Source organism: Ornithodoros turicata, chromosome 1 (assembly GCF_037126465.1).
Source record: "Ornithodoros turicata isolate Travis chromosome 1, ASM3712646v1, whole genome shotgun sequence".
Classification (NCBI taxonomy): Eukaryota; Metazoa; Arthropoda; class Arachnida; order Ixodida; family Argasidae; genus Ornithodoros; species Ornithodoros turicata.
The window spans coordinates 216,262,091-216,288,635 of record NC_088201.1 but is presented as its reverse complement, the minus strand read 5'-3'; the positions used below and the strand labels follow the sequence as shown (position 1 = coordinate 216,288,635).

At 44.6% G+C, this 26,545-nt stretch overlaps 1 long non-coding RNA gene across 1 annotated transcript; it reads right to left on the bottom strand.

Annotated features, from left to right (window-relative positions):
• Window positions 1–1,004: 1,004 nt before the first annotated feature.
• Window positions 1,005–2,648, bottom strand: LOC135376522 (uncharacterized). Its single transcript, XR_010417726.1, has 3 exons — window positions 2,590–2,648; window positions 2,458–2,516; window positions 1,005–1,168 (listed from the first exon to the last, which is right to left on the bottom strand). It is a non-coding gene; the product is annotated as an uncharacterized LOC135376522 (long non-coding RNA).
• Window positions 2,649–26,545: the final 23,897 nt, after the last annotated feature.

Genomic DNA, 26,545 nt, shown 5'->3' with positions numbered 1-26,545 from the left:
GCAACAGTGGCTGCCTGATGAACTGTGCACGTTTACGCTTTAGACATATAGTATTATTTTCAAATTATAGGTGATTCTTTTTATTGTGTACGTGCTTACTAAACACGCGTGTATGCGGTATTCCGGACAACAGTGGCTGCCTGATGAACTGTGCACGTTTACCCTTTAGACATATGTCTTTTTCTCAAATTATAGGTGATTCTTTTTATTTTGTACGTGTGGACTAAACACGCGTGTATGCGGTATTCCGGACAACAGTGGCTGCCTGATGAACTGCGCACGTTTATGCTTTGGACATATGTCTTTTTTCAAATTATAGATGATTCTTTTTATTTTGTACGTGCGGGCTAAACACGCGTGTATGCGGTATTCCGTGCAATAGTAGCCGGCTCATGAACTGCGCACGTTTATGCTTTCCACATATGGCATTATCTTCAAATTATAGGCGATTATTTTTATTTTGTACGTGCGGACAAAAGATGCGTGTATGCGGTATTCCAGGCAACAGTGGCTGCCTGATGAACTGTGCACGTTTATGCTTTAGACATACAGCATTATTTTCACATTATAGGTGATTCTTTTTATTTTGTACGTGCGGACTAAACACGCGTGTATGCGGTATTCCGGGCAACAGTGGCTGCCTGATGAACCGCGCACGTTTATGCTTTCGACATATGGCATTATTTTCAAATGATAGGTGATTCTTTTTATTTTGCACGTGCGGACTAAACACGCGTGTATGCGGTATTCCGTGCAATAGTGGCCGCCAGTAGTAATGTATCAGCTCAAGTATCCGGAAACTCACATCTTCGTCTGGACGCCATTAATTAGCAATTAGAGCAATTTGGAACCCACCAGGGAGTCATTACACTAATTGGGGAGCATCTAAGACACGTCCAGACCACTGTGTGAGTTTCCGGCTACTTGAGCTGATAAAAAATAAAAAATAGGTAGAAAATAAAATAAAAAGATAGAGATAGAGTGGAGAGAAGGAGTTAGTTGAAGATCAACGACGCCATCTTGTAGAAAGCGGTCCGGAACGGCCGCTGACTGTCGCTGGGCGACGGAGCACGGAGGCAGGTTGCAAAGCATCGCAGCACCAGTTCCGGACATCCTGTGACGTCAGCTGTGACGTCATCATGGCATGTCTGGGCAAGTTAGGACAGCTCTGGACATGCAAGGAGAAAAACACTCGTAATACAGAGGCTGGGAAAGCAAGAGTATGCAAACCATCAATAGCTAACAAGAAAATAGAAGTAGTTACACAACAAATGATCCCACCACAACAGGAGCGCAGAACCATGCGACTGCTCCATCCGAGAGGCAGGCAGAAACTGACTCGTAATGCTTTTTTGTCCTGTATAAAGCCCCGCAGCTGCACCCCCTAGCGGTTACTTTCTCAACTAATCTCACAACAAAATTATTAAGAATCACGCCAGCGCTACTGCCGTTCCCAAGGCAGAAGATGATAGAAAATGCCGGGGATGCCCGGTCAACAGCAACCAGCACTGGCACGAAAATCGCAAACAAAGCGGGAACAAAGTTGACGAAAGCATTAGTCACGCAACAAATCACCTCACCACAGCAGGAGCGCAGACCGATGCGACTGCTCTCCGTGACAACCAGCCAGAAACTGAGCGAGCGCGGGGAGCGCACGTCTGCTTTCTGCGACAGCCGGAGAGAAACTGACTGGGGCGCCGCTCCGCGGCCGCTACGCATACGCGCTCCTAGCGCCCTCTGGGGCGACCACCTCCGAGAGGCTAAGAGTGAACAGCATTCCTGCGCCCTCTTCTCTCGTTGCTCATTGGTCGTGAGGCTAAGTGAGAAGAGCATTCCTGAGCCCCCTGCTGGCCGTTCTCATTGGTCGTGAGGCTAAGAGAGAAGAGCATTCCTGCGCCCCCTGCTGGCCGTTCTCATTGGTCGTGACGTCATCCTATTGTCTCAGGGCTACCCTGTTTTTTTTTCCACTAATGCTCCTTTGGTCAATCTACAATGAAGCCACAGTATGACGTCATCATGCACCTGCGTGGCACAAGGACGCGTACGCTCTAGACAGGGGACCTATTATTTATTGAATCACTATCCCATGATTATTTCCTTTATTCTTCTATAACGATTGCATAGGAAACTATTGCAGAAGAGCACCATGCATGAAAGCTGATCGTAGGAATTCCAAAGTCTTACTAAATGAGACTTGCAAAAGAACAAAATATCCTAACACGTAACTCCATCAACGACAAATAAGAGGACTAGACACTCAACAAATCAACGCGCGCAGAACTCAGGGCAGCACTATCGTCAAGACAACAATGTTCCTTGTCAAAAAAGAAAAAAGAAAAAACGTCAACACAGGAAAGCATGCATATCGGGGCATGTCAGGACACGTCAGGACAAATCGTACGACTGTTGGGCAACAGAGGAAAACAAACACTTGAACAGAGTGAAAAAGGCACTCACCATCATTTTTCCTGTTCACAGCATTCCCTCATTGTAAATCCGCTCGTCACAAAATCCACCTGCATCGTCGAACACCATTTACCAGTGACGAACCACACATCCGCACCCCATCAGAGGCAGATAGAACCCCACCGAAGCTACGCTCTTCCACTGACGGCCAACGCCAGGAGCAGAATTTGCGTGTCGAGACCCGTCAGTGTCCAAGAGAGAAGTGAAACCTTGCGCCCCCTGCAGGCCGTTCTCATTGGTCGTGACGTCATCGTATTGTCTCAGGGCTACACAGTTTTTTTCCACTAATGCTCCTGTGGTCAATCTGCAGTGAAGCCACGGTATGACGTCATCATGCACCTGCGTGGCTCAAGGACGCGTGCGCTCTAGACAGGGGACCTATTATTTATTGAATCACTATCCCAAGATTATTTCCTTTATTCTTCTATAACGATGGCATAGGAAACTATTGCAGAAGAGCACCATAGACAAGAGGAGATTGTAGCATTTCATTCCCAAAGTCTTACTGTACAGGAAAAAAAAAAGGTTCAGCAAGACATAAAGTCACACACCTGTCCCCCTCGCGGTTACTCTCTGAACTAAATGAATCGCAAAATTATTAAGAATAGCTCTACTCCCATTCAAGGCAGCACTATCGTCAAGAATATGCCTTGTACAAAAAGAAAAAAACTACATGTAGAAGGAAAGCATGTCAGAACAAGCCCAGGCATGTCAGCACATGTTTGTCAGACAAGGGGGAAAAAGCGAAAAGAAACAAAGAAGGAAACCAGCATCAAACTATTTCTTCTTATTCAAAAACAGTGCTCATCATAAATCTGCCCAGGACAATACACTCTATTTTTCTATTGCCACACTTTTTTCCAGTAACGGTCAATGCATTGCTACAGACTGCGTGACGTCATCACATCCTGTCTGAAGAAGACACCGACAAAGACTCCTATTATTTATTGAATCGCAAGATTATTTTCTTTGTCCTACTCTTAATGACATTGATTCTCTCATTAAAATTCAACAAAAAAGCACCCCGCATATTAACGATTTTCACCCCAAAGGCTCATCATGGTCATTAGAATTACAGTAAACTGCCACTGCTCTTTTAAAATAATAAGTGAGACCACTCAGCATCACCTCCAGGCTTATGTAATACGTGACCCTTTCTATGCTCATACATTCGTTGTCTGAGGCTACACCTGCGAGCAAAAAAGGCGCGGAAGCCGGGTGGGCAAAGTTCCATTCGCGCATTGCGAGCATAAAGGCGGGAAAGCCTGGGAGCAAAGTTCTATTCGCGCATTCCAAAGCACAAGACAGAACGCCTTTACGGGAACACGATAGCATTCCTATACTATATTAATGATTATTGCATTGCAGTTTAGAAAAACTACAACTAAACTATAATTTTAGGAGCCCAACTTTCTATGGAAACTATAATTGCCCTATTACTTGGATCGCTACTAATGAAGCGCTCCAATTTTTTCTCTCTTCCCATTTCACCCTTGTCATGCAGGGAAGCAGACTCATATCCAAAATAATTAATTTACACTGAGGGTGCCGTGCTTCAGGAATTCCTATCCTGCGCTCAGATGCAAGCATTTCTTTACGGATACAGCTGACTTCCTCAACATATCGAACACCCAACAAAATCAAACAAACAATCAGAGAAACCCACTTCTCAGCTGTACCATGCGACTGTCTTCTTCGTAAAATCGGTGATCTGAGGAAGAGAGCAGCGAAGAATTGCGCGCACTTGTGCTTGACTTAAAAAACCTGAAGCATATGCCAATAAACCAAGAAAAAGACACTCATGTCTGGTATCTGATAGTGCCACATACACAGACGCATTGTCGCAAAGAAAGCACAGGACAGGGATACACAAATTTCCTTAGGTGAGCAGGGAAAAGGCTTAAGACCTCAGGAATAATAGCGGAGTCACTGGACATCGCTACGCGGCTAACACAAGATAATAGCGGCGGGTAAAATTGCAACACTGCTAAACAAGCCCCAACATGCCATCATGACGTCGCAAACCAGGAAAAAGAAGCACGCGCGCGCACACAGCAGCTCAGGAATGCACAAGGAGAGGTGCTTTATAGGAATTTCTACTCCACACACTCAGATACCAGCATTTCTGCACAAATACCTATAACGGCTGACTTCCTCAACATATCGAGGAAAGCGAATACTAACACTCAACATATAACAAAAAACAAACAAATTTCATTCTCATGAACTCTCTCCTCTGCCGAGCGGTTTGTTTCCCCTTATCTACATTCTGAGTAAAAGCCGTGAAAGGAGAAAAGAACCGCGAAAAATTACACGCATTTGTGCTCCAATAGCTGTAACTGCAAGAAACCGTAGCGCACGCCAATACACTGAGAAAAAGACACCTATTTCTGCCACCAGACAATTCTTGCATAATGCCACATACACAGCCGCATTACCCTTGCGTAAAGAAAGCACAGGACAGGGATACACAAATTTCCTTAGGTGAGCAGGGAAAAGGCTTAAGACCTCAGGTCACCTCACATCGCCACGCGGCTAGCACAACATGACACCAACAACATACTAGCAGCGGGAAGAACTGCAACACTGCAAAACAAGACCAGACATGCCACGATGACGTCACAAATCAGGGGAAAAAGCACACGCACGCACGCACAGAGGACAACGCATTAAACACACGGAGCGCTCTGGAATAATCGTAGCGTTACCGCACATCGCTACGAAGCTCAACGTCTAACACAAGACGGCAGCAACAAGATATTAGCGAAGGGTAAAAATTGCAACACTACTGAACAAGTCTAGACATGCGACATCGAATGCGAAAACACTGGTGATCGGGGAAAAGGCCTAAGCCTGCGGCGGATCATCATAGATAATACACAACTTCATTTTTCTATTTTGCGTAAACTAAACGCGGTCTGCTTGGAAAACGACGTACAAATTTTCTTAGGGAGCAGAGAAATATATAAATTTGTACTCCGTGCTCAGATACCAGCATTTCTGCTCAAAAACCTGCAAAATTAAGCTCTGCTTACTTCGTCAAGATATCGAACACCCAACAAAATCAAACAAACAACCCCACTTCCACTGGTAGAACACTATTCAGCTTTTACGCAGGAGGCTTTCTTCTACATAAAAAGTAGAGAAAATAAGAAAAGAGCAGCGAAATATTACACGCACTTTTGCTCGCATAGCTATAAGAGAAAAAAAATAAATAAATAAAAGAACGACGCACACGCTAATAAACTGCGACAAAGACACCCTTTTCTGCTATCAGATAATTATTGCATAATGCTAAATACTCATTTGCATTGGCCCTGCGTGAAGAAAGCACAGGACAGGGATACACAATCTATCTTAAGCGAGCGCAGAAAGTCACTTCTACTCGATCAGCTTAATACCATAAAGTCTGAATTTTTGCAAAGAAAATAAAGTCTGAACAGCGCTACGAAGGTGACAGACACATACTAACAAACAAACAAACACTTCTTCGAGTCTGTATTATCTTTTAAAAAATAACGAAAGCACACATAAAAAAAATCAAATCGGCTAGGTAGCCTACCAGACGTGTGAAGCCAACTTGCGGTTTTGCTGGATGCACATGAAGTCCGATTCCAATTGGAAATCGCGCTAAGGACGTGCCAAAAGTGGAATTTTCGCAAGATTAATCCCAATACCTGGAATTCTGTTCATTTTAGCGGGAATGCTGGCGCTTGTGCTCCATTATTCGAAATTTTCGAATATCAAATTTTGGAATGCGAATAGGGTTCGAATATCAACAATATTCGAAATTTCGAATATTCGCACACCTCTAGTGAATACTGACACTCAACGATATATAACAAAAACAAACAAATTCCATTCTCATGAACTCTCCTCTGCCGAGCGGCTTTCTCCTGCTCTACCTGGATGCTGACTTTTCCCCCCCTCACCTACATTCTGAGTAAAAGCAGTGACAGAAGAAAAGAACCGCGAAAAATTACACGCATTTGTGTCACAGGACAGGGATACACAAATTTCCTTAAGTGAGCAGGGAAAAGGCTTAAGTCGTACCGCTCAGGAATAATCGGAGAATCACCGCGTATCGCTACGCGGCTAGCGCTTGAACAGCGCTACGAACGTGACAGATACATACTAACAAACAAACAAACAACAGCAGGACCGGCGTCGGGCACTCATAAAATACCCTGCCCAAAACAAAGACTTCGCCAGGTTCGCGAGGCAATTTCATTAAAAACGCTCGTCCTATCCTACAGATAGCAATGCAAACGCGACTGCCCTTATTTTTTAAACCACTATTTCACGCAATAGTACATAAATGTATCACTCGTGCCACACGAAAAGGCAAACACTTACTTGTCAAGTGGGGTCCCAGCGCGTGCGCGCGCGCACACACACACAGGCACACACACACACACACACACACACACACACACACACACACACACACACACACACTAACATTTTCACACTCACAAACACAAAGTCTATTTTCACAACCACATAAATCCATATTATTCCTCAGGTCAATAATTATCCTGCCATCGTCAAAAGACGGCACAGACATGTATGCTTACGCAAGACAATCGGTCCTCGTTCCGGATGTAATAGGATATCGTCACTCGGCCGGCGCGAACCAATAAAGAAAGAAAGGAATGCATGTTCGCTACGAAGAAAACGGTGGCGTGCTTCTACGCAGCGATCATTATACAGACGCGTAAATGTGAACATCATTCGCTACACACTGTAGCTCTCATCATTTTTAAACCAAACCGTGTTCATAGGTCTTCACTAAATAGGTGAGCCGATAATGACTCCAAATAAAATAAAATAAAATAATCATTCCAGCATCGCTGGCTGCAAGCTTGGGTACCCAACAGAGCAGCGCGCTCCTATCAACACGCCTTGGGCTGACCTTACACACCCGAAGCCTTTTCTGAATACATTCTGCCGGCGCTGGAATAAAAGATTTATCGCGAGGGTACTACGATGTCAGCTCTGTTGTTGTTTAAGTGATAAAACAGTGCGCTTACTCGGGCAATCGCGCGCGTCCAAACCGCGAGAACGGGTCCGCGTTGCGCTCGCGCCGCGGGGAATCGCACGCGTCGCGAGTCCAAACCGCGAGACCGGGCCCGCGCGCGCGCTTCGCGGTTCGGGCGCACTGTTTTATCACTTAAACAGCAACAGAGCTGACATCGTAGTACCCTCGCGATAAATCTTTTATTCCAGCGCCGGCAGAATGTATTCAGAAAAGGCTTCGGGTGTGTAAGGTCAGCCCAAGGCGTGTTGATAGGAGCGCGCTGCTCTGTTGGGTACCCAAGCTTGCAGCCAGCGATGCTGGAATGATTATTTTATTTTATTTTATTTGGAGTCATTATCGGCTCACCTATTTAGTGAAGACCTATGAACACGGTTTGGTTTAAAAATGATGAGAGCTACAGTGTGTAGCGAATGATGTTCACATTTACGCGTCTGCATAATGATCGCTGCGTAGAAGCACGCCACCGTTTTCTTCGTAGCGAACATGCATTCCTTTCTTTCTTTATTGGTTCGCGCCGGCCGAGTGACGATATCCTATTACATCCGGAACGAGGACCGATTGTCTTGCGTAAGCATACATGTCTGTGCCGTCTTTTGACGATGGCAGGATAATTATTGACCTGAGGAATAATATGGATTTATGTGGTTGTGAAAATAGACTTTGTGTTTGTGAGTGTGAAAATGTTAGTGTGTGTGTGTGTGTGCCTGTGTGTGTGTGCGCGCGCGCACGCGCTGGGACCCCACTTGACAAGTAAGTGTTTGCCTTTTCGTGTGGCACGAGTGATACATTTATGTACTATTGCGTGAAATAGTGGTTTAAAAAATAAGGGCAGTCGCGTTTGCATTGCTATCTGTAGGATAGGACGAGCGTTTTTAATGGAATTGCCTCGCGAACCTGGCGAAGTCTTTGTTTTGGGCAGGGTATTTTATGAGTGCCCGACGCCGGTCCTGCTGTTGTTTGTTTGTTTGTTAGTATGTATCTGTCACGTTCGTAGCGCTGTTCAAGCGCTAGCCGCGTAGCGATACGCGGTGATTCTCCGATTATTCCTGAGCGGTACGACTTAAGCCTTTTCCCTGCTCACTTAAGGAAATTTGTGTATCCCTGTCCTGTGACACAAATGCGTGTAATTTTTCGCGGTTCTTTTCTTCTGTCACTGCTTTTACTCAGAATGTAGGTGAGGGGGGAAAAAGTCAGCATCCAGGTAGAGCAGGAGAAAGCCGCTCGGCAGAGGAGAGTTCATGAGAATGGAATTTGTTTGTTTTTGTTATATATCGTTGAGTGTCAGTATTCACTAGAGGTGTGCGAATATTCGAAATTTCGAATATTGTTCGAATATTGTTGATATTCGAACCCTATTCGCATTCCAAAATTTGATATTCGAAAATTTCGAATAATGGAGCACAAGCGCCAGCATTCCCGCTAAAATGAACAGAATTCCAGGTATTGGGATTAATCTTGCGAAAATTCCACGTTTGGCACGTCCTTAGCGCGATTTCCAATTGGAATCGGACTTCATGTGCATCCAGCAAAACCGCAAGTTGGCTTCACACGTCTGGTAGGCTACCTAGCCGATTTGATTTTTTTTATGTGTGCTTTCGTTATTTTTTAAAAGATAATACAGACTCGAAGAAGTGTTTGTTTGTTTGTTAGTATGTGTCTGTCACCTTCGTAGCGCTGTTCAGACTTTATTTTCTTTGCAAAAATTCAGAAAGCTGATCGAGTAGAAGTGACTTTCTGCGCTCGCTTAAGATAGATTGTGTATCCCTGTCCTGTGCTTTCTTCACGCAGGGCCAATGCAAATGAGTATTTAGCATTATGCAATAATTATCTGATAGCAGAAAAGGGTGTCTTTGTCGCAGTTTATTAGCGTGTGCGTCGTTCTTTTATTTATTTATTTTTTTTCTCTTATAGCTATGCGAGCAAAAGTGCGTGTAATATTTCGCTGCTCTTTTCTTATTTTCTCTACTTTTTATGTAGAAGAAAGCCTCCTGCGTAAAAGCTGAATAGTGTTCTACCAGTGGAAGTGGGGTTGTTTGTTTGATTTTGTTGGGTGTTCGATATCTTGACGAAGTAAGCAGAGCTTATTTTTGCAGGTTTTTGAGCAGAAATGCTGGTATCTGAGCACGGAGTACAAATTTATATATTTCTCTGCTCCCTATGAAAATTTGTACGTCGTTTTCCAAGCAGACCGCGTTTAGTTTACGCAAAATAGAAAAATGAAGTTGTGTATGATCTATGATGATCCGCCGCAGGCTTAGGCCTTTTCCCCGATCACCAGTGTTTTCGCATTCGATGTCGCATGTCTAGACTTGTTCAGTAGTGTTGCAATTTTTACCCTTCGCTAATATCTTGTTGCTGCCGTCTTGTGTTAGACGTTGAGCTTCGTAGCGATGTGCGGTAACGCTACGATTATTCCAGAGCGCTCCGTGTGTTTAATGCGTTGTCCTTTGTGCGTGCGTGCGTGTGCTTTTTCCCCTGATTTGTGACGTCATCGTGGCATGTCTGGTCTTGTTTTGCAGTGTTGCAGTTCTTCCCGCTGCTAGTATGTTGTTGGTGTCATGTTGTGCTAGCCGCGTGGCGATGTGTGGTGACCTGAGGTCTTAAGCATTTTCCCTGCTCACCTAAGGAAATTTGTGTATCCCTGTCCTGTGCTTTCTTTACGCAAGGGTAATGCGGCTGTGTATGTGGCATTATGCAAGAATTGTCTGGTGGCAGAAATAGGTGTCTTTTTCTCAGTGTATTGGCGTGCGCTACGGTTTCTTGCAGTTACAGCTATTGGAGCACAAATGCGTGTAATTTTTCGCGGTTCTTTTCTCCTTTCACGGCTTTTACTCAGAATGTAGATAAGGGGAAACAAACCGCTCGGCAGAGGAGAGAGTTCATGAGAATGGAATTTGTTTGTTTTTTGTTATATGTTGAGTGTTAGTATTCGCTTTCCTCGATATGTTGAGGAAGTCAGCCGTTATAGGTATTTGTGCAGAAATGCTGGTATCTGAGTGTGTGGAGTAGAAATTCCTATAAAGCACCTCTCCTTGTGCATTCCTGAGCTGCTGTGTGCGCGCGCGTGCTTCTTTTTCCTGGTTTGCGACGTCATGATGGCATGTTGGGGCTTGTTTAGCAGTGTTGCAATTTTACCCGCCGCTATTATCTTGTGTTAGCCGCGTAGCGATGTCCAGTGACTCCGCTATTATTCCTGAGGTCTTAAGCCTTTTCCCTGCTCACCTAAGGAAATTTGTGTATCCCTGTCCTGTGCTTTCTTTGCGACAATGCGTCTGTGTATGTGGCACTATCAGATACCAGACATGAGTGTCTTTTTCTTGGTTTATTGGCATATGCTTCAGGTTTTTTAAGTCAAGCACAAGTGCGCGCAATTCTTCGCTGCTCTCTTCCTCAGATCACCGATTTTACGAAGAAGACAGTCGCATGGTACAGCTGAGAAGTGGGTTTCTCTGATTGTTTGTTTGATTTTGTTGGGTGTTCGATATGTTGAGGAAGTCAGCTGTATCCGTAAAGAAATGCTTGCATCTGAGCGCAGGATAGGAATTCCTGAAGCACGGCACCCTCAGTGTAAATTAATTATTTTGGATATGAGTCTGCTTCCCTGCATGACAAGGGTGAAATGGGAAGAGAGAAAAAATTGGAGCGCTTCATTAGTAGCGATCCAAGTAATAGGGCAATTATAGTTTCCATAGAAAGTTGGGCTCCTAAAATTATAGTTTAGTTGTAGTTTTTCTAAACTGCAATGCAATAATCATTAATATAGTATAGGAATGCTATCGTGTTCCCGTAAAGGCGTTCTATCTTGTGCTTTGAAATGCGCGAATAGAACTTTGCTCCCAGGCTTTCCCGCCTTTATGCTCGCAATGCGCGAATGGAACTTTGCCCACCCGGCTTCCGCGCCTTTTTTGCTCGCAGGTGTAGCCTCAGACAACGAATGTATGAGCATAGAAAGGGTCACGTATTACATAAGCCTGGAGGTGATGTTGAGTGGTCTCACTTATTATTTTAAAAGAGCAGTGGCAGTTTACTGTAATTCTAATGACCATGATGAGCCTTTGGGGTGAAAATCGTTAATATGCGGGGTGCTTTTTTGTTGAATTTTAATGAGAGAATCAATGTCATTAAGAGTAGGACAAAGGAAATAATCTTGCGATTCAATAAATAATAGGAGTCTTTGTCGGTGTCTTCTTCAGACAGGATGTGATGACGTCACGCAGTCTGTAGCAATGCATTGACCGTTACTGGAAAAAAGTGTGGCAATAGAAAAATGGAGTGTATTGTCCTGGGCAGATTTATGATGAGCACTGTTTTTGAATAAGAAGAAATAGTTTGATGCTGGTTTCCTTCTTTGTTTCTTTTCGCTTCTTCCCCCCTTGTCTGACAAACATGTGCTGACATGCCTGGGCTTGTTCTGACATGCTTTCCTTCTACATGTAGTTTTTTTCTTTTTGTACAAGGCATATTCTTGACGATAGTGCTGCCTTGAATGGGAGTAGAGCTATTCTTAATAATTTTGCGATTCATTTAGTTCAGAGAGTAACCGCGAGGGGGACAGGTGTGTGACTTTATGTCTTGCTGAACCTTTTTTTTTTCCTGTACAGTAAGACTTTGGGAATGAAATGCTACAATCTCCTCTTGTCTATGGTGCTCTTCTGCAATAGTTTCCTATGCCATCGTTATAGAAGAATAAAGGAAATAATCTTGGGATAGTGATTCAATAAATAATAGGTCCCCTGTCTAGAGCGCACGCGTCCTTGAGCCACGCAGGTGCATGATGACGTCATACCGTGGCTTCACTGCAGATTGACCACAGGAGCATTAGTGGAAAAAAACTGTGTAGCCCTGAGACAATACGATGACGTCACGACCAATGAGAACGGCCTGCAGGGGGCGCAAGGTTTCACTTCTCTCTTGGACACTGACGGGTCTCGACACGCAAATTCTGCTCCTGGCGTTGGCCGTCAGTGGAAGAGCGTAGCTTCGGTGGGGTTCTATCTGCCTCTGATGGGGTGCGGATGTGTGGTTCGTCACTGGTAAATGGTGTTCGACGATGCAGGTGGATTTTGTGACGAGCGGATTTACAATGAGGGAATGCTGTGAACAGGAAAAATGATGGTGAGTGCCTTTTTCACTCTGTTCAAGTGTTTGTTTTCCTCTGTTGCCCAACAGTCGTACGATTTGTCCTGACGTGTCCTGACATGCCCCGATATGCATGCTTTCCTGTGTTGACGTTTTTTCTTTTTTCTTTTTTGACAAGGAACATTGTTGTCTTGACGATAGTGCTGCCCTGAGTTCTGCGCGCGTTGATTTGTTGAGTGTCTAGTCCTCTTATTTGTCGTTGATGGAGTTACGTGTTAGGATATTTTGTTCTTTTGCAAGTCTCATTTAGTAAGACTTTGGAATTCCTACGATCAGCTTTCATGCATGGTGCTCTTCTGCAATAGTTTCCTATGCAATCGTTATAGAAGAATAAAGGAAATAATCATGGGATAGTGATTCAATAAATAATACGTCCCCTGTCTAGAGCGTACGCGTCCTTGAGCCACGCAGGTGCATGATGACGTCATACTGTGGCTTCATTGTAGATTGACCAAAGGAGCATTAGTGGAAAAAAAAACAGGGTAGCCCTGAGGCAATAGGATGACGTCACGACCAATGAGAACGGCCAGCAGGGGGCGCAGGAATGCTCTTCTCTCTTAGCCTCACGACCAATGAGAACGGCCAGCAGGGGGCGCAGGAATGCTCTTCTCACTTAGCCTCACGACCAATGAGCAACGAGAGAAGAGGGTGCAGGAATGCTGTTCACTCTTAGCCTCTCGGAGGTGGTCGCCCCAGAGGGCGCTAGGAGCGCGTATGCGTAGCGGCCGCGGAGCGGCGCCCCAGTCAGTTTCTCTCCGGCTGTCGCAGAAAGCAGACGTGCGCTCCCCGCGCTCGCTCAGTTTCTGGCTGGTTGTCACGGAGAGCAGTCGCATCGGTCTGCGCTCCTGCTGTGGTGAGGTGATTTGTTGCATAACTAATGCTTTCGTCAACTTTGTTCCCGCTTTGTTCGCGATTTTCGTGCCAGTGCTGGTTGCTGTTGACCGGGCATCCCCGGCATTTTCTATCATCTTCTGCCTTGGGAACGGCAGTAGCGCTGGCGTGATTCTTAATAATTTTGTTGTGAGATTAGTTGAGAAAGTAACCGCTAGGGGGTGCAGCTGCGGGGCTTTATACAGGACAAAAAAGCATTACGAGTCAGTTTCTGCCTGCCTCTCGGATGGAGCAGTCGCATGGTTCTGCGCTCCTGTTGTGGTGGGATCATTTGTTGTGTAACTACTTCTATTTTCTTGTTAGCTATTGATGGTTTGCATACTCTTGTTTCCCAGCCTCTGTATTACGAGTGTTTTTCTCCTTGCATGTCCTAACTTGCCCAGACATGCCATGATGACGTCACAGCTGATGTCACAGGATGTCCGGAACTGGTGCTGCGATGCTTTGCAACCTGCCTTCGTGCTCCGTCGCCCAGCGACAGTCAGCGGCCGTTCCGGACCGCTTTCTACAAGATGGCGTCGTTGATCTTCAACTATCTCCTTCTCTCCACTCTATCTCTACCTTTTTATTTTATTTTCTACCTATTTTTTTATTTTTTATCAGCTCAAGTAGCCGGAAACTCACACAGTGGTCTGGACGTGTCTTAGATGCTCCCCAATTAGTGTAATGACTCCCTGGTGGGTTCCAAATTAATCTAATTGCTAATTAATGGCGTCCAGACGAAGATGTGAGTTTCCGGATACTTGAGCTGATACATTACTACTGCCGCCTCATGAACTGCGCACGTTTATGCTCTCGACATATGGCATTATTTTCAAATTATAGCGATTCTTTTTATTTTGTACGTGCGGACTAAACACGCGTGTATGCGGTATTCCGTGCAATAGTGGCCGCTTCATGAACTGCGCACGTTTACGCTTTCGACATATGGCATTATTTTCAAATTATAGGCGATTATTTTTATTTTGTACGTGCGGACAAAAGATGCGTGTATGTGGTATTCCGGGCAACAGTGGCTGCCCGATGAACTGTGCACGTTTACGCTTTAGACATATGGCATTATTTTCAAATTATAGGTGATTCTTTTTATTTTGTACGTGCGGACTGAACACGCGTGTATGCGGTAATCCGGGCAACACTGGCTGCCTGATGAACTGCGCACGTTTATGCTTCGGACATATGTCTTTTTTTTCAAATTATAGATGATTCTTTTTATTTTGTACGTGCGGACTTAACACGGGTGTATGCGGTATTCCGTGCAATAGTGGCCGCCTCATGAACTGCGCACGTTTATGCTTTCGACATATGGCATTATTTTCAAATTATAGGCGATTATTTTTATTTTGTACGTGCGGACTAAACACGCGTGTATGCGGTATTCCGGGCAACAGTGGCTGCCGGATGAACTGTGCACGTTTATGCTTTAGACATATGGCATTATTTTCAAATTATAGGTGATTCTTTTTATTGTATACGTGCTTACTATACACGCGTGTATGCGGTATTCTGTGCAATAGTGGCTGCCTGATGAACCGAGCACGTTTATGCTTTCGACATATCGCATTATTTTCAAATTATAGGCGATTATTTTTATTTTGTACGTGCGGACAAAAGATGCGTGTATGCGGTATTCATCAGGCAGCAGTGGCTGCCTGATGAACTGTGCACGTTTACGCTTTAGACATATGGCATTATTTTCAAATTATAGGTGATTCTTTTTATTTTGTACGTGCGGACTAAACACGCGTGTATGTGGTATTCCGGGCAACAGTTGCTGCCTGATGAACCACGCACGCTTATGCTTTCGACATGTGGCATTATTTTCAAATTATAGGTGATTATTTTTATTTTGTACGTGCGGACAAAAGATGCGTGTATGCGGTATTCCGGGCAACAGTGGCTGCATGATGAACTGTGCACGTTTACGCTTTAGACATATGGCATTATTTTCAACTTATAGGTGATTCTTTTATTTTGTACGTGCGGACTAAACACGCGTGCATGCGGTATTCCGGGCAACAGTGGCTGCCTGATGAACCGCGCATGTTTATGCTTGCGATATATGGCATTATTTTCAAATTGTAGGTGATTCTTTTAATTTTGTACGTGCGGACTAAACACGCGTGTATGCGGTATTCCGTGCAATAGTGGCTGCCTGATGAACTGCGCACGTTTATGCTTTGGACATATGTCTTTTTCTCAAATTATAGGTGATTCTTTTTATTTTTTGTACGTGCTTACTAAACACGCGTGTATGCGGTATTCCAGACAACAGTGGCTACCTGATGAACTGTGCACGTTTATGCTTTCGACATATGGGATTATTTTCAAATTATAGGTGATTCTTTTTATTTTGTGCGTGCGGACTAAACACGCGTGTATGCGGTATTCCGGACAACAGTGGCTGCCTGATGAACTGCGCACGTTTATGCTTTGGACATATGTCTTTTTCGAATTATAGATGATTCTTTTTACTTTGTACGTGCGTTCTAAACACGCGTGTATGCGGTATTCTGTGCAATAGTGGCCGGCTCATGAACTGTGCACGTTTATGCTTTAGACATATAGCATTATTTTCACATTATAGGTGATTCTTTTTATTTTGTACGTGCGGACTAAACACGCGTGTATGCGGTATTCCGGGCAACAGTGGCTGCCTGATGAACCGCGCACGTTTACGCTTTCGACATATGGCATTATTTTCAAATTATAGGTGATTCTTTTTATTTTGCACCTGCGGACTAAACACGCGTGTATGCGGTATTCCGTGCAATAGTGGTCCCCTCATGAACTGCGCACGTTTATGCTTTCGACATATGGCATTATTTTCAAATTATAGGCGATTATTTTTATTTTGTACGTGCGGACAAAACATGCGTGTATGCGGTATTCCGGGCAACAGTGGCTGCCCGATGAACTGTGCACGTTTACGCTTTAGACATATGGCATTATTTTCAAATTATAGGTGATTCTTTTTATTTTGTACGTGCGGACTAAACACGCGTGTACGCGGTAATCCGGGCAACACTGGCTGCCTGATGAACTGCGCACGTTTATGCTTCGGACATATGTCTTTTTTTCAAATTATAGATGATTCTTTTTATTTTTTACGTCCGGACTTAACACGGGTGTATGCGGTATTCCGTGCAATTGTGGCCGCCTCATGAACTGCGCACGCTTATGCTTTCGACATATGGCATTATTTTCAAATTATAGGCGATTATTTTTATTTTGTACGTGCGGACTAAACATGCGTGTATGCGGTATTCCGGGCAACAGTGGCTGCCGGATGAACTGTGCACGTTTATGCTTTATACATATGGCATTATTTTCAAATTATAGGTGATTCTTTTTACTGTATACGTGCTTACTAAACACGCGTGTATGCGGTATTCCGGACAACAGTGGCCGCCTGATGAACAGCGCACGTTTATGCTTCGGACATGTCTTTTTTTCAAATTATAGATGATTCTTTTTTTTTTGTACGTGCGGACTAAACACGCGTGTATGCGGTATTCTGTGCAATAGTGGTCGCCTCATGAACTGCGCACGTTTATGCTTTCGACATATGGCATTATTTTCAAATTATAGGCGATTATTTTTATTTTGTACGTGCGGACAAAAGATGCGTGTATGCGGTATTCCGCGCAACAGTGGCTGCCTGATGAACTGTGCACGTTTACGCTTTAGACATATGGCATTATTTTCAAATTATAGGTGATTCTTTTTATTTTGCACGTGCGGACTAAACACGCGTGTATGCGGTATTCCGTGCAATAGTGGCCGCCTCATGAACTGCGCACGTTTATGCTCTCGACATATGGCATTATTTTCAAATTATAGCGATTCTTTTTATTTTGTACGTGCGGACTAAACACGCGTGTATGCGGTATTCCGTGCAATAGTGGCCGCTTCATGAATTGCGCACGTTTACGCTTTCGACATATGGCATTATTTTCAAATTATAGGCGATTATTTTTATTTTGTACGTGCGGACAAAAGATGCGTGTATGTGGTATTCCGGGCAACAGTGGCTGCCCGATGAACTGTGCACGTTTACGCTTTAGACATATGGCATTATTTTCAAATTATAGGTGATTCTTTTTATTTTGTACGTGCGGACTAAACACGCGTGTATGCGGTAATCCGGGCAACACTGGCTGCCTGATGAACTGCGCACGTTTATGCTTCGGATATATGTCTTTTTTCAAATTATAGATGATTCTTTTTATTTTGTACGTGCGGACTTAACACGGGTGTATGCGGTATTCTGTGCAATAGTGGCCGCCTCATGAACTGCGCACGTTTATGCTTTCGACATATGGCATTATTTTCAAATTATAGGCGATTATTTTTATTTTGTACGTGCGGACTAAACACGCGTGTATGCGGTATTCCGGGCAACAGTGGCTGCCGGATGAACTGTGCACGTTTATGCTTTAGACATATGGCATTATTTTCAAATTATAGGTGATTCTTTTTATTGTATACGTGCTTACTATACACGCGTGTATGCGGTATTCTGTGCAATAGTGGCCGGCTCATGAACTGCGCACGATTTATGCTATCGACATATGGCATTATTTTCAAATAATAGGCGATTATTTTTATTTTGTACGTGCGGACAAAAGATGCGTCTATGCGGTATTCCGGGCAACAGTGGGTGCCTGATGAACTGTGCACGTTTATGCTTTAGACATATAGCATTATTTTCACATTATAGGTGATTCTTTTTATTTTGTACGTGCGGACTAAACACGCTTGTATGCGGTATTCCGGGCAACAGTGGCTCCCTGATGAACCGAGCACGTTTATGCTTTCGACATATGGCATTATTTTCAAATTATAGGCGATTATTTTTATTTTGTACGTGCGGGCAAAAGATGCGTGTATGCGGTATTCATCAGGCAGCAGTGGCTGCCTGATGAACTGTGCACGTTTACGCTTTAGACATATGGCATTATTTTCAAATTATAGGTGATTCTTTTTATTTTGTGCGTGCGGACTAAACACGCGTGTGTGCGGTATTCCGGACAACAGTGGCTGCCTGATGAACTGCGCACGTTTATGCTTTGGACATATGTCTTTTTTCGAATTATAGATGATTCTTTTTACTTTGTACGTGCGTTCTAAACACGCGTGTATGCGGTATTCTGTGCAATAGTGGCCGGCTCATGAACTGTGCACGTTTATGCTTTAGACATATAGCATTATTTTCACATTATAGGTGATTCTTTTTATTTTGTACGTGCGGACTAAACACGCGTGTATGCGGTATTCCGGGCAACAGTGGCTGCCTGATGAACCGCGCACGTTTATGCTTTCGACATATGGCATTATTTTCAAATTATAGGCGATTATTTTTATTTTGTACGTGCGGACAAAACATGCGTGTATGCAGTATTCCGGGCAACAGTGGCTGCTCGATGAACTGTGCACGTTTACGCTTTAGACATATGGCATTATTTTCAAATTATAGGTGATTGTTTTTATTTTGTACGTGCGGACTAAACACGCGTGTACGCGGTAATCCGGGCAACACTGGCTGCCTGATGAACTGCGCACGTTTATGCTTCGGACATATGTCTTTTTTTCAAATTATAGATGATTCTTTTTATTTTTTACGTCCGGACTTAACACGGGTGTATGCGGTATTCCGTGCAATAGTGGCCGCCTCATGAACTGCGCACGCTTATGCTTTCGACATATGGCATTATTTTCAAATTACAGGCGATTATTTTTATTTTGTACGTGCGGACTAAACATGCGTGTATGCGGTATTCCGGGCAACAGTGGCTGCCGGATGAACTGTGCACGTTTATGCTTTATACATATGGCATTATTTTCAAATTATAGGTGATTCTTTTTACTGTATACGTGCTTACTAAACACGCGTGTATGCGGTATTCCGGACAACAGTGGCCGCCTGATGAACAGCGCACGTTTATGCTTCGGACATGTCTTTTTTTCAAATTATAGATGATTCTTTTTATTTTGTACGTGCGGACTAAACACGCGTGTATGCGGTATTCTGTGCAATAGTGGTCGCCTCATGAACTGCGCACGTTTATGCTTTCGACATATGGCATTATTTTCAAATTATAGGCGATTATTTTTATTTTGTACGTGCGGACAAAAGATGCGTGTATGCGGTATTCCGCGCAACAGTGGCTGCCTGATGAACTGTGCAGGTTTACGCTTTAGACATATGGCATTATTTTCAAATTATAGGTGATTCTTTTTATTTTGTACGTGCGGACTAAACACGCGTGTATGCGGTATTCCGTGCAATAGTGGCCGCCTCATGAACTGCGCACGTTCATGCTTTCGACATATGGCATTATTTTCAAATTATAGGCGATTCTTTTTATTTTGTACGTGCGGACTAAACACGCGTGTATGCGGTATTCCGGGCAACAGTGGCTGCCTGATGAACCACGCACGTTTATGCTTTCGACATATGGCATTATTTTCAAATTATAGGTGATTCTTTTTATTTTGTACGTGCGGACTAAACACGCGTGTATGCGGTATTCCGGGCAACAGTGGCTGCCGGATGAACTGTGCACGTTATGCTTTAGACATATGATGTGTATAAGCGGTTAATCTTATGGCGCGTGTTGTGATTCTGTTCCACGTGCCTGCATGTCTGACCTTGATAAGCAGCGCCGCCTAACTGTGTATAAGATCGCGCTGTAGGTGGTTCTGAGTCTCTTTTGTACTTGCTGCGTTGCTCCGAGCTGTCGGGCCATGATGTGCCGAAATTAAAGAACCTCTTGTTGGATGTTCCAAGTGTTCCGTGTGACTATGGACATACACAGGATATATGGCGACGAGCTGGTAGAGCGGTACATCTGGCATCATGAACGTTTGGTCTGCAAAGGATATTCTTCATGAACCCTAGTGACGGCAAGGGTTTGGTTCAGCAGCAGCCGGAGTGAGTTCCGACAGGCAGCAGTATGGCTACAGGTATGTCAGCCCTTGGCAACATTGAACCTTTCGACGAGTCAGTTTCCGATTGGAAGACTTACGAACAACGCATCACAAGTTATTTGAAAGTCAACAAAAGTTCCTCGGAATTAGAAGTCGATGCATTCATCACGTTGATTGGACCAAAAACTTATAGACTGCTGCAAGACTTAGTGTCTCCATCGGAACCAACTTCAAAAACTTTGGATGAGTTAAAGTCAGCCCTACGAACGCATTTGTCACCACAACCATCTGTAATTGCTGAGCGAGCAAAGTTCCATGTTAGAAAACAAAAAGAAGGCGAAACAATCTGAGAGTTCGCCGCTGCGTTGAAGCACCTCGCGCAAACCTGTAAATTCGGCGCAACTTTGGAAGAGGTGATGAGGGACCGCTTCGTGACAGGGTTGTCGCGCATTGATATTCAGAAATGCTTGTTCGCTGCAGATGAGTCATTAACCTTGAAGCGTGCACTGGAAAAAGCACTCTCATTGGAACAAGCGAGCAAGAACGCAACAGACTGTCACAGTGATATGAGTGCTAACCAACAGATTCAGCGACTTCGGAGCGAAGAAAAAAAACTTTCCGTCGAAACATAAACAGCGTAGGGGTTGTTTTAATCGCTGCGGAGGTGAAGGCCATGAAAGTAAAGATTGCCGATATCGCAACTTCGCATGCTTCAAGTGCGGGAAAAGGGGACATATTCAAGCAGCATGCATGTCAAAAGTGAAAGAATTGCGTTTCCCCAAGGCGAAGTCTGTCAAGCCCATTCGCAGCTTGAGTTCAGAAAATCACGAAGATTCATTTTCGCACTTGCGTGCCCTAAAGGGTACGGCATCTCCCATTTGCTTCGACATGACAGTAGAAGGGCAACTTCTTAAGATGGAGCTGGACACGGGGGCAGCTGTTTCCGTAGTTTCGGAAAATGTTTACAAGGAACTGCTCCAACACAAGACATTAGAGCATACCGATGTTGTTCTCCGTACCTACACGGAAGAGGCCATAAAACCTTTAGGAGTTGTTGTGGTCAACCTAGACTACAAAAGCAAACATTACTCGCTACCACTGCATGTCTTGGACAAGTCCGGGCCATCGCTGATCGGCCGTGATTGGCTGCGCCATATCAGACTGGACTGGAGCGTGCTCCACAAGCTTAACGCCGTAGAAAGCAGCAAGGCGTCGTGTACAGAAGCCGCGAAAAGACTGTTTTCGAAGTATTCACAGCTCTTCAACAATGAACTGGGATGCATAAAAGGAGAAAAGGTGCAGCTGCGTCTCAAAAAAGGAGAAAAACCGAAATTCCTCAAAGCACGACCAGTACCATTTGCCTTGCGCCCTAAAGTAGAAAAAGAGCTGAAGGCTATGGAAGAAATGGGAATCATTAGCCCGGTTATGACATCGGATTTCGCTACCCCAGTGGTTCCTGTCGTAAAGAGCAACGGCCAAGTGAGGCTATGCGGGGACTACAAAGCAGAGAGTCGAACCGAACCCGAACCCGAACCGAAAATCGTTATTAACCGTTATTTTTGGCCGAACCGGAACTGAACCGAACCGAAAGAGTCGACGCCATCTTGGAGCTGAACCGGAACTAAACCGGTAAAAAAATACCGGTTTCCGGTTCAAATAACGGTTCACACGGAATTAAGTGCGAAACTTTGGATGTTGTGCATCAACACAAAAACTATTTTTCGTATTGTTTCTTCATTTATTAGCTTCGTAGACATCCTCTAGCTTGCCGAGAAAGTCGTGCCCTCCCAACAATGATTTGGACCTTCTCGAGTCACGAAATAGCAACAGATAGTAACTTAAAGCTGGTAGGACTACTAACGTCTAAGACATACACAGAAATATATATAAGAATTAGGGATCAACAGGAAATGAGGGACAGTTTTTTGGAAGACGATGAGGACGTCAACGCGACGTCTAGAAGCCGTAATTTATAGAATGGTTATAGGACGCGCTGATTTAACGTTTATAATACGTCTTCGACATCTCTGTTGAAGAGATATCCTAAAGGCAGACCTGCGTAAACGTCTTCCGTTCACGTTTGCAAGACGTACCGAGTTTCCATTTATAATACGTCTTCGCCATCTCTGTTGAAGAGGTATCCTTATGGAAGACATCCTGTAAATATCTTCAGTTCACGTTTGCAAGACGTACCAACTTTGCATTTATAATACGTCTTCGACATCTGTGTTTCAAGACGTATCTTAGACGAGGGCGATTTGTGTGCACTGAGTAAGTTTACTTTCGGTGGACCTACTGACTGTCTCAAATCAGAAGCAGTAGAAAACACAGGCGTTGAGTTGACGGGGAGCTAATACTCCCAGAAATTTCCCAATTCAGTGTTGTTTGTGTGCGTAATTATAATACACTTTAGACTCCTCACCCCACATTTTGACTCAGAAGCGAGAACGGCTATCGAGTTTGCGGGAGTTCTTAAGACGACAATTATAGTATCTGTTTTCACTTTGCATGGGTATAGACCATGGCCTATGGTCACCTCTACGCTCTGGTTCCCCTACGTGTAACGCCGTGGAGGGAGCCTGCTGTCCTTACGGTGGGAGCACCTCTGCTAACGCGGTTCACCCTGGTGAATTGCGTCTTCGATTTTGGCCGAAAGGTCACGTGGCAGTGTTGCTTGCAGTTCTGCTTAGAGAAACAGAAAATGGAACGTGTGGCGATGGTGGCTGAAGTTCAAAAATGAAAAAAGAGGCAGATATCCGCAAAACTGTACCCGGTGGATATCCACAGGGCTGAGTTTTCTCACATTCAAATATGTGTTTTAAACGTTTTTTGAACGTCTTCAAAACGGCCACAAACACATCTTCAAGACTCGGGAAAGCGTTACAAGATGTTATGTAGATCAGATTAAAGACGTCTTCTGGATGAAAATGTGGTTGTGGCTATACCTTTCCTCGAAGTTTACAAAACGTTTTGTGCTACTAGGGTAGCACCGTCAATGAGAAAGTGACACTCTCCTATGACGTTTGCGTCAGAAACAGGCACTGCACTTCAGGATCAGTCCGTTAGTAACACAAACCTGTCACTTTTTCTTTGACAGCGCTATGTCTTCGAGATCATCTCTACCGTTATCGCAGGCATCCTGAAAAATGCGAATACGCGGACCAACCGACGTACATGTCGTCGGCTGTGCGACCTTCGGTCTTTCAAATATCCTCCCCTTCGTTTTTCTTTTTCTTCTTCTGTTCTCTTATCCGTAGTGCATCGCGAAAGCAAACTAGAGCTCAGCTCTAGCACGTATTCGTGTGTACAACGCTGCAGCATAATTCCCAACGTGTGCGCGTGTGAACTTACATAAGCCCCACGCTAGCTACACTACAAACTTAATGAAACGGAATGCCGGTAAGTTCACCTACTCACCAGCTATCACCCCGTGTGGCGTCGTTCTCTCCTGGCTTGTTGAAAGCAGGGGCGTGTTGAAAAAACGGTGCCATTCGGGATGATGGTTGGTCAGGAGGTGAAGTTACTGTCATTTCGTTTATTAAGTTTGCCCGGGCGTGCCTAGGGTACTAGAAAGTAAAGCACCCGCCACACTCATGCTGGTCAGAATGAAAAGAATATGCCAAGTTGGCTTTCTTTGTGGATTTAAAATAAAAGAAGCAAAAACGACCATACTGACACAGTATGTAAAAATCGCCAGTGGGTCTAAAATGAGTCTGTTTGCACTTGCTTTGTCTTTGTTCCACAGACACTTCACTCTAACGCCGAGCACGTCGGCGGTCAATGCTGACACAATAACGTGCCCTTTAGTACACGTAATGTCCTGGAGGTCACGATCGCACCATTCCAATCCAATTACATATCATGAAGCGTCGTTATCTGATTAACGTGTAACCGCGGTTCTGACTGGTAACGAATAATTTCAATTACTTAAATGGCTTAGGCCAAGGTAGGAGGCTTGGTTGAGTGTTATTCCTGGTGAGATCCTGCGAACAATCCGGTGGGTGAGTTAACCTCCGCGACCTGAGCTACGTGCGGGGAAAGTCACCCTAAACGAGTAATTCATAACGAGAGGATAGAGAGGTAGCAAGCGAGCTGGTGGTATAGATCCATAACTTAAAAACCCGAGACTAGGGGTATAGATCCATAACTTAAAAACCCGAGACTAGGGGACAAAAATACGACAAACACAAATTGTGTTTGTCGTATTTTTGTCCCCTAGTCTCGGGTTTTAAGTTATGGAGTAATTCATGGCTATGCTCCTCTTGTAACCGCTACTAATCTTGTCTTTCATATCGCACAAACTCTTTCAAAATCCTGAACGACTACTGACGCTTTCCTGCCCACATCAAGCACCGTAACACACACACGGAAGCTTGTTTTAACTGCCTGTTGTGCCTCATTCGCACCTGTCGCCCCTGAACCGGTTCGGGAACTGAACCGTTTGGAAAGAACCGGTTTGAACCATTATAATTGCTTTCTGGAGCTGAACCGGAACCGAACCCTTATCGCCGAACCTAAACCCGAACAGGACCGTTAAACGTTTCGGTTCGACTCTCTGCTACAAAGTGACCATCAACCCACTACTTGAAAGCGTGCAGTACCCGCTTCCGCGAATAGGCGGCCTTTTGGCGGACCTGGCAGGGGGCGTCAAGTTCTCTCAGATTGACCTCAGTCGCGAGTATCAACAGATAGAGGTTGATGAAGATTCCCGAGACTGCCTAACAATTAACACTACTCTTGGACTGTACCGAGTAAACAGGTTGCTGTTCGGCATCACAACAGCACCCGCGCTTTTTCAAAAAGTAATGGACACAATGGTCAAGGGGTTACGCGGGGGGTGACGTGTTATCTGGATGATATTCTTATCACTGGCAATTCGGAACAAGAGCACCTAGAGAACCTGGAAGCTGTTTTAAAAGTCCTAGTACAACGGGGCGTACGTGTTCGCCCAGAAAAGTGCGAATTCTTCAAGGAGTCCTTGGAATATCTAGGACACGAAATTGATTCTACAAGCATCCGACCATCAGCAGATAAGGTTAAAGCATTGTTGTTGGCACCGCATCCAACAGATAAGAAGCAGTTGAAGTCGTTTATCGGATTGATAAACTATTACGGGAAATTTCTACCTCGGTTATCGACGGTGTTGCATCCTCTGTACCGACTACTACAAGAAAAAGTGACTTTGTTGTGGGACCTGGAGTGCCAGCGTGCGTACTCACAAGTGAAAGACTTGCTCGCGTCATCAGCAGTGCTTGCGCATTACGACCCCGACAAACCCGTTCAACTGAGCTGCGACGCATCTCCGTATGGACTAGGTGCAGTACTTTCTCACGTGTATGGCGACGGTTCAACACGACCAGTAGTTTACGCTTCTAGAACTTTGTCAGACTCTGAAAAAAACTACAGCCAACTAGAAAAAGAGGCGCTCGCGCTTGTGTTTGGTGTTAGGAAATTTCATTTTTATCTTTACGGAAGGAAGTTTGTGCTTGTAACTGATCACATGCCTTTGCAGTGTATCTTCGGCTCGAAGAAGGGGATACCGACGATCGCCGCAGCGAGGATTCAAAGATGGGCAATCTCGCTTTCTGTGTACGACTACATCATCAAACATTGTTCTTCGGAAGAAAACAGTGCGCATGACTACTTTTCCAGACTTCCACTCCAGACAACGCGACAAAACTTCCGGGATGAAGTGGATTCGTTTTTCACGCTTTGGCTCGACACTTTACCAGTTACCAGCAAGGACATCGCAAGAGAAACGATGAAAGATCCTCTCCTTTCCCGAGTACTGGAGCACACCATGATAGGCTGGGCAGCTGAAATTAAGGATTCAAGCCTGAAGCCCTTCTTTCAACGCCGGAATGAATTGTCCGTACAGCAACGGTGCCTCATGTGGGGTCTTCGAGTGGTAATACCGCTGAAGCTGAGGAACAGAATACTAGATGAACTACACAGCAGTCACCCTGGAGTAATCAGAATGAAATAACTGGCACGTAGCTTCATCTGGTGGCCGCATATAGATACGGATATTGAGACAAGAGTACGGAATTGCGACGACTGCCAACGTCACCGTAA